A 15,659-nucleotide genomic window follows, 5' to 3' on the forward strand; every position below is an offset into this window, starting at 1 on the left:
ATAAGTATCAAACACATTGGGGGTAGGGGTTTAGGGTTCATAATACATAGATTCAGAATAGGAAGAAAGAAATTACAACATGCTAAAATAAAGTGCTGAATTAAATACAAGTCGTAGGCAGACAAGAATGCAAGAACATTAAGTAACCATGTTGTTGTTGATGTTGAAAACTTAATTAGGACATACCAGTTCAAAGAAGCAAAGCGTAGTAAAGAAAGGTAGAAGGATTTTTGAAATATAGCTTTGGATTTCAGCCAGCTAAATAGGCAACAGAAGAAGTAGTGAAGAAAGAGAGAATGTTTTGAGTGTAAGTGAGTTCAGAACTAAGAGTGTTCGTGTGTTTGTGCTAATGAAAGAGCAAGGTACTTATAGTTTGAAAACAGGTAGAAAATAAGGCAAGAATCATAGTTTAGCACTAATTATGGAACTATGTACTAATTAAAATCAAATCAGTAAGAGTACTTCCTTTAATTAAGGAGTTAAATTAAACAGTAATAGGCAGAAAACATTTAAGGAAAGAAATCAAGTAGAGTATCATGTGCAGAATAGACAACTAGGGGTAAGTACATAGAGGTTCAATTATGGGAACAACTAATGAAGAATCCTTGAAATACTCGGTTAGTATAAATAAGGTAAGAAAACAAAATAAAGTTGCAGAATATGGAGATAATCGAAATCAGTACATAGTAAATCAGGGAATCAAGGATTTCAAAATCACTGATGTAAGGAGAGTAACATGGATTCCCATGAGTAACCAAATAAACCAAGTTAAAAATAGGAGAATCGAAAGTCTAAGGAAAGTTTTCAAATCAAGCCCAGAAACAAGGAGCTCATAGTCAATCAAAGAGAGAACTATGAGTCCTATTTTATCATATAAATAGAGTGCACAAAACATTAGGTATGTGAGGCTAAACTATGTCAAAGAGAAGCAGTATGCTATAACAATCACAAAGTCAGTAGACAGTGAATTATCGAAACATGGTAGTCACATAGGTCAACTTCATTAGCTTAGTAAAGAAAAGAGAGATTATCAGAAGTATGCAAAAGGATCAAGTAAAAAAAAGGCCCTTTCTGAAAAGTATAGTCTAGTTTTAATGATTGCAAGAAACCAAATCACACAAAGAAACAGATGCTGAAACAAAAGGATTTCGAATCCAATCGAGCAACTTCTAACAAGTAAAACAGTTTCAAAAGCTCGAATAGGCCCCAAAGAAATTAGGGTTTTGAAACCAAACGGATTCAGAAATGATGAACAAGTAAATCACACAGCAAATGGTCTCAGAACTCGAATGAACCCAAAATTTTAGAGTTTTTACCACCAATCGAGTCTAGAGATGAAAAACAAATAAATCGAACAAATATTAACTAAAATAGAATCGGAAACCTCGAAAGGAGTTAAGGCCCTTAACAAGCAAACTAAAGTAGAAGAATGGCATAAAAACACATAAAAACGTGTCAAAAAAGCCCCAAAGAAATTAGGGTTTTGAAACCAAACGGATTCAGAAATGATGAACAAGTAAATCACACAGCAAATGGTCTCAGAACTCGAATGAACCCAAAATTTTAGAGTTTTTACCACCAATCGAGTCTAGAGATGAAAAACAAATAAATCGAACAAATATTAACTAAAATAGAATCGGAAAACTCGAAAGGAGTTAAGGCCCTTAACAAGCAAACTCAAGTAGAAGAATGGCATAAAAAACACATAAAAACGTGTCAAAAAACTTAATAGAAAACATAATCCGAAAGGATAAAGGTTTTGAAGGTAGAGTCTTAGAAGAAACTTTGAGGAAAAATGTTTAAAAGTTTAGAGCAAACACAAATCTAAAAGAAATCGGAAGAACCTTAAAGGTTAGGGTTTTAGAAGAACCCCAAATGGTGAGAAAGGCTTTGAAGACCATCGATCTAAGCAGGAGAGTCAAGAATCAGACTCGAATAGCCATAGCTGGCCGGGGGAAGATCAAAGATGACCGGAGAACAACCATAAACTGAAATCGACCCAGGTCTGAACCAAGTTATTTCACAATCTGGCCTTGAAACCATAATAATCGGGCACTTAGAGGCCAAAGGAGGTGGATACAGGCCTCCAATGGTCTGGGAAGCCTTGGATTTGAGAGGTTTTCAGGTGGTAGTTGATGGTGGCGGCTAGGGTTTGAGAGGGGTTTGAGAGAGAAGGGGGATTCAGAGGCGGCTGTAGGTAAGAAATGGTTAGGGTTTGGGGGTAGTTGGGAATTAATTTCGGAAAGGGTTAATGTGAGCCGTTGATCTAAGCGATCAACGACTGGGATTAAATGGGAATCCCAGGCGGGTTGTTTAAAAGGGTCATGGGTTGGTTTGAATGGGAATTGGGTAGGGGTAAAATTGGGTTTAAATTGAATTCAATTGGGGTCCGAATTGGGGTTATAATCGAAACAAAGTTGGGCTAACATTTAAATATCCACTTTTCCCTATTTGATTTATAAAAAATAGTAAAATAATTTCTGGAAATAAATTAAAGGTACTAAAATGACTAATAGTATATAATTATCAAATTAAAATACTGTACTTAATTTTTATAAATATAAACGTAATTTATTCCAAAAGAGGCTAATATTGCAATTATATGCAATATAACTTTAAAAAATACTAGATAAATTTGTAAAAATATGTAAAAATTATCTGAAGTATATTTTAGCGTAAATATGAAAATCCAATAAATGTGTCACCAAAATGATAATTTTGGGAATAATTATTGGGTTTTCTGGATAAAATAGGGCAATAAATTGATTTAAAAAATCTTTAAAAATTAAGAAAAAATAATAAAATAATTGGACCTGCTTATATATGCATACATATGTTATTTGAAAGCATTTTGCATGTTAAAATTTTACAGGGAAAAATTGGGTGTCAACAATGGACAAGAATTAAAAAAAATAACTAATTTGGAAAAAATATATTTTTTGTCTTTTTTGAATAATGATGACACATGTAAGTGTACATAAGGTGGCGATCTTTCAGCCTTGCAAATGTAAATAAGGTGGCGATCTTTCAGCCATGTAAATGTAGAGGTGGCGATCTTTCAGCCATGTAAACGTAGATAAGGTGGCGATCTTTCAGTCGTGCAATGGAGATGGAGGTAGAGCTTAACCTCAGAAGGCAGAATGGTAGCCTTATGTAGATAGAGGTAGAGCTTAAACTCGGAAGGCAGAATGGTAGCCTTGTGTAATGCAGAAATGCAGATGGAGGTAGAGCTTAACCTTGAAAGGCAGAATGGTAGCCTTATGCAATGCAAAAATGCAGATGGAGGTAGAGCTTAACCTCGGAAGGCAGAATGGTAGCCTTATGCAATGTAGAAATGCAGATGGAGGTAGAGCTTAACCTCGAAAGGCAGAATAGTAGCTTTATGCAAAAAATAAGATAGCAAATGGTAATAGAGTTTTCTTAGCTGATAGCAGATTGCGATATTTTGACTGTTGGGAATATTGTGCCTGCTAGGGACACCGTTGTGTGCGAATAGCAACTGTGAGTAAGTGCAACGATTCTGAGAGTTGTATTTCTGAACAATGTTTGTCTCGTGAGTGTATAGTATATTTGATGATTTTGCAAATCAAGAGCCTGCATCCAAAGAATAATCGTGAGTTTTGTAAAAGGGGGGCGTTTAGTTCGTGTCCCCCGCTGGCTCTGCTTGACCTACTCGGCTTTGATCTGGTGATACTGTATGTATCATTGGAGTAGCGTTGCTAAACAAGGCAGTTTCAGTAATAGACATGCATGATTTAGTTAAAATATGAGATAATAATAATAATTTTTTAGATGAACCGATAACTATGACGTGGTTCAGGACATTGCAACCTCTCTTGCTAGGGAATTTTGAGGGTCCTCCTCAAAATTATGCCCTAGTTAAATGGGTTGATATTTTTGACTGTTGCTTGCGATGATTGGCTGAAATCAACTTCGGAATTTTGAGGGTCCTCCTCAAAATTCTGCTCCACTTTCCAATTGCAAGGGGGGAAGGGGGTTGAAAAGTTTATTGAATTGTGACCGAACCCATACGGCTGCCTACATATCCCCTCTTAAACGGGAATCAGGTCAGGCGTAGTTCAATTACATCATATAGGAAAACATAAAGATTACACATAGTAACGCTTGACTCCCTCTGAATTGATCGGCTTTGGCCAGACTTCCCTGTCCATTTTTGCAAGTATGAGGGCTCCTCCTGTCAGAACCCGGTGAACCATGTACGAACCTTGTCAGTTGGGAGATAATTTCCCCTTGTTTTCATCTTGATGTGGAAAAATTTTCTTTAACACCAGCTACCCCGGTGTGAACTGCCTCGGCTTGAGTCTTTTGTTGAAGGCTCTGGACATTCTGTTCTGATAATGTTGACCATGGAAAACTGCATTCATTCTCTTTCCATCTATAAGATCCAGCTGCTCGTAACGACTCTTCACCCATTCTACATCGTTGAGTTATGCTTCCTATATGATTCTTAAGGAGGGAATTTCCACTTCAGCGGGAATGACGACTTCTGTAGCATAAACCATCATATAGGGGGTTGCCCCAATTGATGTGCGGACTGTGGTGCGATACCCCAATAAAGCAAATGATAGCTTCTCGTGCCCCTGCTTATGCTTCTCTATCATTTTCCTCAATATCTTCTTGATATTCTTGTTAGCAGCCTCTACAACTCCATTCATTTGAGGCTGATAGGTTGTGGAATTCCTATGTTTGATCTTGAAAGTTTCGCACATGGCTTTCATCAAGTCACTATTGATGTTGGAGCCATTATCAGTAATGATTGATTCTAGAGTCCTGAATCGAAAAATGATGCGGTTGCGGACAAAGGCTGCCGCGACTTTCTTAGTCATTGCTATGTAAGATGCTACTTTGACCCATTTGGTGAAATAATTGATTGCTACTAGGATAAACTTGTGCCCGTTGTAGGCGGCAGGCTCGATTGGACTAGTAACATCCATTCCCCAAGTGGCTTACGACCATGGTGAGCTTGTTGCATTAAGCTCATCTGGAGGCACCTTTATCATGTCTGCATGTATCAGGCAACGGTGGCATTTCTGGACATACTGGATACAATCTGTTTCCATAGTCATCGAAAAGTAACCATCCTGGAGTATCTTCTTTGCTAAGACAAAACCCTTCATATATGGACCGCAAGTTCCCGCGTGAATTTCCTCTAGTAGTTTGGATGCTTCCTTTGCGTCGACACACCTTAGTAATCCCAAATCAGGAGTCCTCATATACAAGATTCCTCCGCAGTGAAAGAAGTTGTTGGACAATCTCCAATGTGTGCTTTTCTGAGTAGGATTTGCAAGCTCTGGGTACTCTCCTTTTGCCAAATATTCCTTAATATCATGAAACCAAGGCTTTCCGTCTGCTTCTTCTTCAACATGGGCACAATAAGCTGGCTGATCATAGATTTTTACTGGAATGGGATCAATGAAATTTTTGTCTGGATGCTGTATCATAGATTAGCCAATGCATCGGCGAACTCATTCTGGACTCTAGGAACATGTTGAAATTCCGTCTTCGTGAACTTCTTTCTTAATTTATGCGCGTGATGCAGATACAGGAGTATCTTGGAGTTCTTAGTTGCCCATTCCTCACGCACCTAATGTATGAGTAGGTCTGAATCTCCAATCACTAAAAATTCTTGAATGTTCATGCCAATGGCCATTTTGAGCCCTCGGATGCAAGCTTCATACTCGGCCATGTTGTTGGTGCACGGGAACCTAAATTTTGAAGACACCGGATAATGCTGACCTATTTCTGATACCAGGATTGCTCCTATGACAACTCCTTTAAAATTTGCTGCTCCATCGAAAAACAATCTCCAACCACCATAGGATTCTGCAATGTCCTATCCTATGAACGATACCTTTTCATCAGGAAAATATGTTTTCAGGGGTTCGTATTCTCCATCCACAGGATTCTCAGCAAGGTGGTCTGCTAGTGCCTGTCCCTTGATTGCCTTCTGAGTCACGTAGACAATGTCAAATTCACTCAACAGGATTTGCCACTTGGCTAGCTTGCCAGTGGGCATGGTCTTCTGAAAGATTTACTTCAAAGGATCCATCCTTGATATGAGATATGTTGTATAGGCACAAAAGTAATGCCTCAGCTTCTGAGCTACCCAGGTCAAAGCATAACATATGCCCTCCAACAGAGAATACTGGGCCTCGTACGGGGTGAACTTCTTGCTAAGATAATAGATGGCCTGCTCCTTCCTCCCCGTTTCGTCATGCTGCCCAGAACGCAACTGAAAGCTCCATCCAATACTGCAAGGTAGAGTAATAGAGGTCTACCTGGCTCAGGTGGGATCAAGACTGGTGGTGTAGACAGGTACTCCTTGATTCTGTCGAAGGCCTTTTGGCAGTCATCAGTCCATTTGGTAATGACATCCTTATTCAACATCTCAAAAATTAGCTCACAGACAACTATAGACTGTGCTATGAACCGGCTGACATAGTTAAGTCTTCCCAAGAAACTCATTACGTCCTTCTTATTCTTTGGCGGTGGAAACTCTTGAATAACTTTGACTTTCGATGGATCCAACTCTATTCCTCGGTGACTCACAATAAACCTAAGTAGTTTTTCGGCAGGAACCCCAAATGCACATTTAGCGGGATTCTATTTTAGGTTGTACCTTCATAGTCTATTAAAAAATTTCCTCAAATCTTCCATGTGATCAGTGACTTTCTTGGACTTGATAATAACATCATCTACGTACACCTCAATCTCCTTGTGTATCATATCATGGAATATAGTAGTCATGGCTCTCATGTAGGTGTCCCCTGCATTCTTTAGGCCGAACGACATCATCTTGTAACAGTACATTCCCCACGGTGTAATGAAAGCTATTTTCTCAGCATCCTCTTCATCCATCCAGATCTGATGATAACTAGCGAAACAATCTACAAATGATTGCAACTCATACTTGGTGCAGTTGTGTCAGGATGTGTATATTTGGCAAAGGGAAGTTGTCTTTCGGACTTGCCCGGTTGAGATCCCGATAGTCGACACAGACTCTAACCTTCCCATCCTTCTTTGGAAATGGTACGATGATGTCTAACCATGTCGGATATTCTACTACCTTGAGAACCTTAGCTTTGACCTGCTTAGTGACTTCTTCTTTGATTTTTAGACTCATGTCAGGTCTGATCTTTCTGAGCTTTTGCTTTACCGGCAGACATGTTGGATCAGTAGCAGTTTGTGAGCCACAATAGATGTACTCTGACCAGTCATGTCATCATATGACCAGGCGAATATGTCCTCATATTTCCTTAGAAATTCTGTGTATTCCTTCCTTTCTGATGGCGATAAGTGAATGCTGATTCGTGTGTTTTTGACATTTTCTGCATCTCCCAAGTTAACAAGTCCTATTTTGTCCAGGTTGGACTTAGGTCTGTTCTCAAAATTCTCAATTTCCTTAACAATCTCTTCTGGTATGTCATCTTACTCTGAATATATGTCCGTTTATTGCGTTGCCTCGTTGCATGTCACAGTGATTGGTTCATCAAGATAAGTAATAGTAATGCTGTATAAGTAATGTTACGAGAGAAATAATAATGAGTGTTGATTCATAAGAAAAGTCAAAATGCTTTGATAAATTGCCTAACTGTTTTGAACATCGAAGATCTTATTGCGGGAATTAAAATGCGAGAAGAAAATCATTTAGTAAATAAAAATAGTGCATGATGCTTGTTTTAGCCTTGCTACCCCGAGGCTCGTCGGGCTCTGGTTGTCCTGATGGTCCAGTTATTAAGGCGTGCTCCTCTGCTTACAGCCTGTATGGAAGGGCCTTCCTCCCCCTCCTCCTCGAGAACAACACAACAATCTATGTCACCGTATTCTAGGAATAAATTCTTTACTGCTGCTAGTGCTTCCTCTTCTTCTGACCCATAGATAATATTGGCCGGTTGGAAGGTCTGCTCCAGATGTGGTATCGGCTTCTCCAACGGATAGTAAGGACCATGCCATGGTGGCTACCAGTTGTTGAACTCTTCCCAAGTGTATTCATATCCTAGACTGAAAGTGGTGCCATGTTTCTTGAGTTTTATGGGCTTGACGATTCCTTAGAGTTTCTTTCCGAGGACCTTGCCAGGTTCGTACCCACTCCAATTCAGTGTACTATCGATCTTGTTATCCCACTGTTTGTCTCTGTCGACAGCATTTACCCATTCGATGTGATGGTAAGTCTCTCCTCCTAGCTTCCTTCTTCCCTCGATTGACGAAATGGTCTGACGACTGTATATGGGGTTGCTATCGTCGTCGTGAATGATCACCTCCTGGTAATTCCATTCGAACTTTACCGCCTGATGCAGTATTAATGCTACGGCCCCAGTAGCATGAATCTATGGCCGTCCCAATAGCATATTGTAAGATGCTGGCATGTGTATTGCTTGGAAGTCAATATCGAACCAAGTTGGCCCCATTTGCAAACATAGACTAATTTCCCCAATAGTGGACCTATGGGAACCGTCGAAGGCTTTCACATTGATGGCTCCATCATTTATTTCATGCAATCCCTTGCCCAACTTCTTGAGTGTTACAATACAAATGTTGAGACTAGAACCCCCGTCAATCAAGATCCTGGTGATAAAGTAGTCTTCTCATTGCACAGTGATGTGCAGTGCTTTGTTGTGTCCCAACCCTTCAGGTGGTAGCCCATCCTCATGAAAAGTAATTTTGTCACTTTCCAATACATGTCCTACCATGTTGGCCATCTCCCCACCAGTGATGTTTCTTGGCACATATGCTTCACTCAGCAGCCTCAACAAAGCATTCTTGTGTGCCTCGGAATTTTGTAGGAAAGCAAGTATGGAGATTTGTGCCAGTGTTTTGTTCAACTGGTCGATTACCGAGTATTCCTTGGTCTGTATCTTTCTCCAAAGATCGTATGGACCTGTCTAAATGATGGGTGACCGATTGTAGGCCTGTTTTCTTGACTCAGGTAAATGTTCAGGGGTATAGACCCTACCAGTTCTCGTCATACCTTGTGCGGCAACTGTCTCTTCGAACCTGACCTTGCCTTTCCTCCTTACCTCGGTTGTATAGTCCCATGGTATAGCCTTTGTATGGAATGGTGTCATGGTCGACATTGCCATTGGGATCGGCATAACTATCTTTACTCCAAACGGAGCATGTGCCTTGGGTGGTAAAAGTGCAACTTTAAATGGTGTGGGTGCATTTGCTGGTGACACGAATTTGACCTCAATTGGCGCTGGTGTCTTTGCAGATGACGTTGCTTCAAACTCAAGTGGCACTGACATATTTACCTTAATGTCTCCAGATGGCTGAATCTGGACCACGATCGGATTAAGAGTAACTATTGGCTTCTTTGGGTCATCACCTTCTACAATCAACCCGATTGAACCCTTGGGATCCCAATCATCCTCTATTTCAATCATGTGAATGCCTCCACCCTTATGGTCCGGCAAAGGGTTATTGCAAACATTTGGAGCAGGTTCCTTTGCCACAATAATCTTGTTGTCAATAAGAGCCTGGATCTTGTCCTTCAGAGAACGACATTCGTCGATGGTGTGTCCCTTTATGCTGGAATGGTACGTATAGGATTTGTTTGGGTTAACCCACTGTGAAGGGTTCTCAAGGGTTATAGCAGGGATGGGGGTGACATAATCAGCAACTTTGAGTCTCTTGTACAACTGGTCAATAGGTTCAGCAATGGCTGTGTATTGTTTAGGAGGCCGTCAGTCAAAGTTTGGTCGAGGTCTAGGGAAGTTTTGGCGTGTAGGAGGTGATTGATAGTAGGATGGTTGAGTATTGTAGGTTTGGTAAACATGTGCGGGTTGGGCATGTCTGGGTGAAGTAGGTTGATATGTGGGAGGTTTGGAGTTAGTTGATATATGAGTGGAGGTGTTGGGTAAATTTGGTATTTGGCAGGATATTTGGTTCTCTGTGCGACCATTATGGCTCCTACGTCCTTTTTCTTAGACACACCACCAGACTGCAAGGCCTTATTTGTATCTTGTAAGGCTTCGAAGTTTGTAACCATACCGCTTTTGATGCCCTCTTCAATTCTTTCACCCAGCTTGATAATGTCAGAAAATTTATGGCGCTCAATCAACATTAGTCTCTCATAATACTACGGGTCTTGAGCCTGAACAAAGAATTTGTTCATTTGTTCCTCCTCTAAGGCAGGTCTGACCTTAGCAGCTTCGGACCTCCAGCGAGTAGCATACTCGCGGAATGTTTCTGTAGGCACCTTCTTTAGATTCTGAATATAAAACATATCTGACAGATTCTTGGTGTTGAACCTGAACCTGTCCATAAAGTCAGATGCCTTGCTTACCCAACTTGACCATTTCTTTGGATCTTCGCTAATGTACCAAGACAGAGTATCTCCTTTCAGACTCCTCATAAAAAGCTTCATGTGGATTCTCTCATATTTCCCTACTACAACCAGCTTGTCATAGTACATTCTCAAATGCACCCTTGGATCCACTGCACCATCAAACATCTCGAACTTAGGAGGTTTGTACCCCTCGGGTAGTTCGACATCGGGATGTATGCAAAGATCTTCGTAGCTTAGCCTTCAATTCCCTTGCTTCCTTCAACCTCTTGAGTTCGACTAGTCAATTTCTTAAGTTCCTCAACCAGGTTCCTGATGAGTAGACTCGGGTGTGTTTGAGATGGGTTGGGTGGAATGTGGCATAGTCTCCACATAGATGGGGATATTATGATGGGTGTGGAAGTGGTCATTTGTGGAGTTTTGGGGTTCTGGGATGAGCGGCGGAGTATTGTTTGAAGTATGGCAGGTGTTGTAGTGGTGGTGAGGAGCGGGATGGTTTTGTTGCTTTGGGATATTTTGTGGAGGTGCGGGGTTCTGAGCATTTGTGAAATTGACATCTGGAGTGGTGAGGGAAAATGAGAGATTTGCCAGATTCCGAACTTGATCAACTTCTTATCGGAATTTCAACAACTTTTGTTCGAGTTGGGATGCATTTTCTTTGGAAACCTGAGTACCATGACCATGAGTGACTTCTACCCTTTCATTTGAGTTTTCCTTTCTGGCGTTGTTCAATTCTTCCTTCTTCCCTTTGTTCTTGTTTTTGACAGGACTAAGAGGAGGAGTGGGTGGAGGGCCCATGGATCTCGTGGAATAAGATGATGTTGCTAGAGTGCATGAACTATCCTTTGGGGAGGGGAAATAATAAGCAAAAAATAAAAACAAAAAGGTTAAAAGTTAGTGAGGATTATAAAAAATTTGATATTTAAAAACTGTGTCCTAACTTGGGAACCTCTTTGTGCCCGAGGTAGGCCAAGCGACAAGTTGATTTGGAGAACTTAGAATGTTGAATGCCTCATTTTATTGATAAAAAGTAGACGAATCACAAATCGACACTAAATAACAGGAAATAAAAGTCACTAGTGGTTATTGGCCTTATTACATTTCATAAATCAAAAGAAAACTTCTATCTATTTGGTTCCAGAAGGACCTTCCCCAGACTCGGCATCCTTGGCTTCGTCGAACAACTTTCCCAGCTCACAAAGTTCCAGCAATAGGTAGGATCAGGCTAGATATCCACCTTCGTTTCCTTCAGCATTTTGACAGTCCTCGACCCTCTTAAGAAACTTCCTTTCTATCTCCACTATGCCTCGCTCCAAGTATCCTAGTCGTTTGTTGGCACTGACAGCCATGTCCTTCCACTCCTCAATTAGCTTTTAGTTGGCTTCTTGTATCTTACGGTGCTCATTTTCGAACTCCCGGATCCTCTTGTGCAGTTGATTATATTTAACCTGTTCCTTGGCCCTCTCATTTACGATCCTGTGGCCCCTAGTAAACCCTGGTTGACCCAGACCATCGCGATTATCTTCCAACTAGCCTGAATAGTAGGGAGCACAACTAGTGTGGTATCTGTATGGCTCAATGGTATCTTTCACCATGACGATCTTGTAGTTCCACATATGCTGAGCTTGGCACTTATAAGGACTGTCATCAGTCTGGAAGTCAGCCCGGAAATGACTCATCTTATCTACCCTGGGTATAACCTGCTTCCTACCAGCTTGCCTCATAACCCGAAGAGGGACGTAAGGGTATGTTCCTCTCGGACCGATCAATATCAGAAATGGTGCATCCTTGGATCGAGCAATGAATTCCTTGGTAGGGAACCACTCGAACATCAATTGTACTTGACCCTCAGTTAGATTATTGAATAACTCTACCCATCCTTTGGCATCTTCTGGCTGGGCGAACATGTTGGGCATGTAATTCATTCGCTTAGGATGATGGAAAGCGATATGATCATCCCAGTCCCTTCGCTAAATCTCTTGTTGGTATTCACCCCATTGGAGATGCTCCATGAGCTAGAGCAAAAGTAGCAAATTACAGCCTTCGAAGTGTTTGGCTCCTCGTTGGCATTTCTCAAAGGCTCAGTATATTTCTGCAATGATCATGGGCACAATACTGAAAGGTTTCCCACCAATTCCTTCCATTAGAGTTTTAGTTACCATAGCTAACCTGGTGTGGATCCTTGCTTTCTTCATTGGAAACACGATCATACCCAGGAAACAGAACATAAATACAAAGACCCTTCGGTGAATATGCCCTAATGAGGTGATAGCAAACTCGTCCGAATAGGTACGGTAGGATTTGCTGTGACCATACCTCTAGTACAAATAATCAAAAGGAATATAGGATTCTTTCAGACATGTCAATTCTGAATTCTTCTTTAAACCCCTCATTTTGAGGAAACCCCTGCCCTTGCGGTTCTCGGGCATTAACAAACTCGGAGTTTCCCATGGTATACCGTCCAATCCTCCTATTTCTTCTACCAAGGGTGTCATTTCAATGTCCCCAAAGCGGAACACAGACCTCTCACAATCCCAGAATAAAGTAGCAGCTTCTATGACCTTGTTGTTATGTTGGATTTCCAGGAGGGAAGGTAGGTTGACTAGATATTTTCGAACAAGGGTCTGATCACTGGAGTGGAGATCCTCCCACCAGCTTAGCAATTTTGGGTGGATGTTGGTGACCATGCCGAATCTGGGGACTTCGTGCCTCATATTTCTGCAAACAAAAGGGCTAGGCCCTTACCCCTGCCAGACTCGACTATTTAATATCATCAATTGGCAATAAAATAGCATGTCTTACACATACTACTTAGGTCTGATTTAAAATACTGAAGATGTGGGAGATTAATTATTGAGGCAGATTAGTTTATTACATAACTCAGATAAGAAGTCTGAATCAGGCCTGTCTACTGGTTGTAGCGATTAACAAAGCGGATTCAATTTGCAGTTATTACTCTAAGGCTTGCCTAAATGCTTAGGCGGGGTTCTATAGGCATGCTTGCTAAACCTTGTTATGCGAGGGAATTAGGTTATTAAAAGAGGTTTAAAAATTAAACCGGTTACAGGTTCTGCAGGCGATAGTATCTACTATTACTGATTTTAGTTCCTAGGAGCATGAAATCTAACATTGATTGTGAATAAAATGAACCAGAATTACTTAGAAAACCTCTATAGGCATGATTTCTATATATAGTGAATATACAGAATTTAAAACACCATATAGGCATGGTTTCTAGGTGAAATTTTGAATATACAGAATTAAAAAGTACCCTATAGGCATGTTTTCTAAATGAAGTTTGCATATGCAGAATTTAAAAGTACCCTATAGGCATGTTTTGTAAATGAAGTTTGAATATGCAGAATTTAAAACATCCTATAGGCATATTTTCTACCCTTGCATGCATATTACCCAACCCTTTTTACTAGTCAGCCCCAAATGTTTATTACAACTTATTCCAAACCAGAATAATAAATTACATCAGAAAAGTACAAAGAAAAGTACAGCTAGAGGAAACCCGATTCTTGACTTCCTCTCTGTGTTATGAGATAAACCAACTCAAAGACCATTGATCCAAAGACTTTCTTCAGACTTGAGTGTGTCAGAGCTCCCTAAGGGCTTCAATAGTACCCCGGGTAGTGCTCATACCCAAGTTTCATAACCAGAATAGGGACAAGTGCAGTGTGGAAGTGCCAACCCTTATGTGTCCGAGTTTAGATGGAGCTCATGGGTCCCAAGGTAAGGCTCACAAGAGGGGGGCAAAACTTAAGTCTAAGAGAGAGTGGAAATGCAGAAACAGAGATTTACGAACTAAGGAAGAAAAGAGGTGCTGGGAAACAGTTACAGAGTTGATAACTTCACACAAAAGGGGTTCAGGGGTTGGGAATTTATTGCAAAGAGCCTATGTACTTAGGCAAGGGTCAGCTTTGGGCATGCACGGTAATAGAAGATGATGGCATGCCTATAAGCCTACCAGAACACATAACATCATAGAGACATAGAGGTTATGATCCCAAGGGATCAAGTTCGAGTTATGGACAACAATGTTCCATATTGCCATGCCTCAAACAAACCATAAGTATCAAACACATTGGGGCAGGGGTTTAGGGTTCATAATACGTAGATTCAGAATAGGAAGAAAGAAATTAGAGCATGCTAAAATAAAATACTGAATTAAATACAAGCAGTAAGCAGACAAGAATGCAAGAACATTAAGTAACCATGTTGTTGTTGATGCTGAAAACTTAATTAGGACATACTAGTTCAAAGAAGCAAAGCATAGTAAAGAAGGGTAGCAGGATTTTTGAAATATAGCTTTGGATTTCAGCCAGCTAAATAGGCCACAGTAGAAGTAGTGAAGCAAGAGAGAATGTTTTGAGTGTAAATGAGTTCAGAACTAAGAGTGTTCGTGTGTTTGTGCTAATGAAAGAGCAAGGTACTTATAGTTTGAAAACAGGTAGAAAATAAGGCAAGAATCATAGTTTAGCACTAATTATGGAACTATGTACTAATTAAAATCAAATCAGTAAGAGTACTTCCTTTAATAAGGAGTTAAATTAAACGGTAATAGGCAGAAAACATTTAAGGAAAGAAATCAAGTAGAGCATCATGTGCAGAATAGACAATTAGGGGTAAGTACATAGAGGTTCAATTAAGGGAACAACTAATGAAGAATCCTTGAAATACTCGGTTAATCCAAATAAGATAAGAAGACAAAATAAAGTTGCAGAATATGGAGATAATAAAAAATTAGTACATAGTAAATCAGGGAATCAAGGATTTCGAAATCACTGATTTAAGGAGAGTAACATGGGTTTCCATGAGTAAGCAAATAAACCAAGTTAAAAATAGGAGAACCGAAAGTCTAAGGAATGTTTTCAAATTAAGCCCAAAAACAAGGAGCTCAGAGTTAATCAAAGAGAGAATCATGAGTCCTATTTTAGCATATAAATAGAGTTCACAAAACATTAGGTATGTGAGGCTAAACTATGGCAAAGAGAAGCAACATGCAATAACAATCACAAATTCAGTAGACAGTGAATTATCGAAACATGGTAGTCACATAGGTCAACATCATTAGCTTAGTAATGGATAAAAGAGAGAGTATTAGAAGCATGCAAAAGGATCAAGTAAAATAAGAAGGCCCTTTCTGAAAAGTATAGTCTAGTTTCAATGATTGTAAGAAACCAAATCACATAAAGAATCAGATGCTTAAACAAAAGGATTTCGGATCCAATCGAGCAACTTCAAACAGGTGAAACAGCTTCAGAAGCTAGAATAGGCCCCAAAGAAATTAGGGTTTTGAAACCAATCGGATTCAGAGATGATGAACAAGTAAATCACACAGCAAATG

Source organism: Nicotiana sylvestris, chromosome 9 (genome assembly GCF_000393655.2).
Source record: "Nicotiana sylvestris chromosome 9, ASM39365v2, whole genome shotgun sequence".
Lineage (NCBI taxonomy): Eukaryota > Viridiplantae > Streptophyta > Magnoliopsida > Solanales > Solanaceae > Nicotiana > Nicotiana sylvestris.